Below are 4,068 nucleotides of genomic sequence, written 5' to 3' on the forward strand. Positions count from 1 at the left end.
AAAACTCATAAGAAGATGTGGCATCATGAAACTATGTGCCAAATAATGTAGCTTTAATGCAAGGAGAAACATCACAACAATAATGGAAAACAGAAACACCCCTCTCTCATTTCTTGACCGATCAAGCAAGTAAAAAATCAATGAAGGTATAGAAGATTTAAATAACTTAAGGAACAGACTTGATTTAATAGTTATGTATAAAAATCTGTATTTATGTAGAATATGACTTCTTTCTTTATGCTAAGAGAATTTTAACAGAAATAGTTCATATGTTAGGCTACAATGAAAATTTACTACATTCCCCAAATCAGAAAATAAATAGAAAACACTCTTGGACTACATGCAATGAGACCAGAAACTAGTCTCAAGAGATGTAAATTAGTAACAATGAAAACCAAGCATTTAGGAATTAAAATGAAACAAAATTATTTTACTGAATGACTCTTGAGTCAGAGAAGCAAATCTTCAGTTATACAACATTTGAAGGAGGATAATAAAAAAGCAGCACTAATCAGAGATATATTAAAGTAATAACATTAATTTATTTTATTTTAGAACAGGAAGAAAATAAATCAATAAACTAGATATTTTTTCCAGGAAGTTCAAAAGAGAAAAATGAGATACAAACAAGGGAGTGAAGAATAAGAAAATAATTTAAAAAATAAGTTAATAAATTATAAAACTAAAAAAACCCCCTGAGCTAGTTATAAAAAATGCTTATCTAATAATTGAATAATAAGAGTAAATATTTATTTTTCACTTATAGTTGTTGTTCTAAGCAATATATATATATATATATATATATATATATATATATATATATACTCATCTAATCCTTATAATGAGCCTATGAAGTATTACTAGTACTCTCAATTAACAATGAGGACATTGAGGCACAGAGAGGTTAAGTAACTTTTACCCCAAATCAGAAATCTAGGAAGTGACAGAGCTGGGATTTGACCCCAGATAGTCTGGCTGCTAAGACTATGTCCTTTATTCTCACACTATACTCACAATTATGAAGGAAAACAGTTACAAGCTCATGGAAATAATAAATAGCAATTTAAAAATTTATAAGTGAAAACAAGCCATATGATATTATGTTAAAAACATGGGTAATTTAAACATATTCTTTATAAGTAATATATGGTAACAGTCACCTGGAATTATCAGGTAATGCTCAAAAGAATAACTATTTCTTTGTTTTATCCAAGCCAGGGCCTATACACTACCTTAAGTGTGTATTATTAATTTAAAAGTAAAGTTGATAAACTAAACTGTTCATCAGGGGATTGTAGTATACACACATCAGTTTTGGTTTTTTTTTGAGTGCTCAACACTCCTTCCAACTTTTTGAATACTCCCTTCCTTTCTTCCAAGAAATGGCTTTGTCCCCATCAACCATCTGGTTTGAGTAGGGGATCATCTTCAGATCTCATTTCTCTTGTCAGAAATGGGCACTGGATTCAATTGTGCCCACCAGAGTCCTTCCTTGGAAGTTTTGAACTTAGGACCTGAGAGAACAAGTCTCATGTTGTTCTTTGGTATGAAGGAGATTATCTTAGCAATATTTCAGCTGAGAACAACTAAAATTTTGGTTAAAATAAAACCAGCTGTTTGAAACAGCAATGAGATACCACTACATACCTATTAGATTGGTTAAAATTCAAAACACTGACAGCACCAAATGCTGGTGAGGATGTGGAGCAACAGGGACACTCATTCATTGCTGGTGGGAATGAAAAATAGTTCAAACACTTTGGAAGATGGTTTGGCAGTTTCTTTCAAAAGTAAACATACTCTTACTGTTCTATCCAATAATACTGTTTTTGGTATTTATCCAAGTGAATTGAAAACTATGTTTACATAAAAACCTGCACATACATGTTTAAAGTAGCTTTATTCATAATTGCCAAAAGTTGGAAGCAACCAAGATGTCTTTCAATAGGTGACTGGATAAATAAACTGTGGAACATCCAGAAAATGGAATACTATTCAGTAGTAAAAAAAGACCAGTCAAATCATGAAAAGACATGAGAAACTTCGAATGTATATTGCTAAGTGAAAGGAGCCAATCTGAAAGAGCAACATACTGTAAGATTCCAACTTTATGTCATTTTGAAAAAGTGGTTTCCACAAGGGATTTTTAAGGCAGTGGAACTCTTCTGTATGATACTGTAATAATGAGTATATTACATACTTGTGCTAGTGGATACATTATACATTTGCCAAAACTCATAGAATGTACAACACAAAGTAAACCCTAATGTAAACAATGGATTCTAGTTAATAATAATGTATAAATATTGGCTCATCAATTGTAACAAAGGTACCACACTAATGTCAGATGTTAATAATAGGAGAAATTGTGTATGTGTTTTGCTGTGTGTGCATGTGTGGGGTGGGGGGTGGCAGGAGAGAGGATATATGAAAACTCTGTACTTTCCACTCAATTTTTCTGTAAACCTAAAACTGCTTTTAAAAACAAAGCCTATTAATTAAAAACAAAACAAAGCCCAAAGTAGCTGTTTGAAAGAGAGGGACCAATGAAGCAAGGAATTGAAGAGCTATGGTTCTGGAGAGAAGTTAATAATGGATTGGGGCAAGCCTCAGATTCTCTACTGCTTTCCTCCTTCACACTGCCAATTCTTGATGGCAGACCTAGAAGCTGAGAAGAAAGCAGTGGCCAAGAGCTTTCAGCAGTCTCTTGGGACTGGGGAATCAAACATTGGAGTTCATTGCTACCAAGATATCCAGGACTGGAAGGGGACATGTTCCCAGAGAAAAGGGAACTGCTGAGCAGTCAGCCCAAACTTCCCTACCATTTTTTTTCCTCAAGATGTTTTCTGATTCCTAATCTGTACTTGAGACTGATGGCCCAAATGTAAAGTGGATATGAAGAGGTTAAGAAACTTAAACAGAACATTTGAATCCTCCTGGTGCCACAAGAGACAACAATTGGAGTTCAACGTCTGCCTTGGAGGAGGAGTCTTGGTAAATGACCTAGGCTTCTGTTTGAAACCCCCAAGGGACTGTTGAAACTCCAAATAGACCAGACCTTACAAGAACTGAAACTCAGCCTCTATCTCAATCCCTAAGTGGACCAAGGTGAATTGCTTCTACTTAACTCCCTGTGAGAATTAATTTAACTTTGTTAGAAGAAAATAGTATCTAGTTCCTTTATACTTTTTTTCATATACAATGTAAGACATTCAATAAAAAATTAATAGGCATGCCAGAATCTAATTAGTAAAAGTCAGGAGAGAAAAAGACATAATAGAGATTCACATGAGATACGGATACTAAAGTTATCAAACATGGATTTAAAAATATATGTGAGTAATAGCATCAAAAAATGACAAGATGCAGAGTGTCACCAAAGACCTGAATTTGATAAAAAGAACTATAAAAACTATTTAGAAAAAATTTAATAACTAAAATCAAGAACTCAATAGATGATTTAACAGTAAATTGGATAAATTAAACAGAAAATAAAACCCATAAAGATTACACAGATGAAAAGATTAGTCAAGTGGAAGATGGAAAATATTTAAAGTATGTAGAAGAAAAATAAAAATAGATGAAAAATCCAGAAAATGCCATAAGAGATATTGGGCAAAATCTAAAGCATATGTAATTAGCAAGGCAGAAAAAGAGGATAAAGTGGTGCTAATAAATATCTGAAGAAATAAAGTAACAGGAAATCAACAGAGAAAATCAATGAAACCAAAAGATGATTCTTTGAAAATACCAATAAAATTAATAAGCTTCTTACCAAGGTAACAAAGAAAAAAAAGAGGGAAGAAATAAATTACTAATATCAGAAATAAAAGAGGGTACATCACTGCCAATCCCATGGATATTAAAAGAATTATAAAGGAATACTATGAGCAACTCTTTGCTCACATATTTGATAACCTAGATGAAACGGACCAGTTCCTTGAAAGACACAGAAAAAATAGATAATCTGAATAGGCTTATATCTATTAATGAATCTTAATCAATAATTAATAACCTTCCCTAACAGAAAGCACCAGGCCCACATGGGTTCACCAGTGAATTCTACCA

Source organism: Delphinapterus leucas, chromosome 3 (assembly GCF_059928025.1).
Source record: "Delphinapterus leucas isolate spDelLeu-1000000601 "Yukka" chromosome 3, BTC_Dleu_Yukka2, whole genome shotgun sequence".
NCBI lineage: Eukaryota > Metazoa > Chordata > Mammalia > Artiodactyla > Monodontidae > Delphinapterus > Delphinapterus leucas.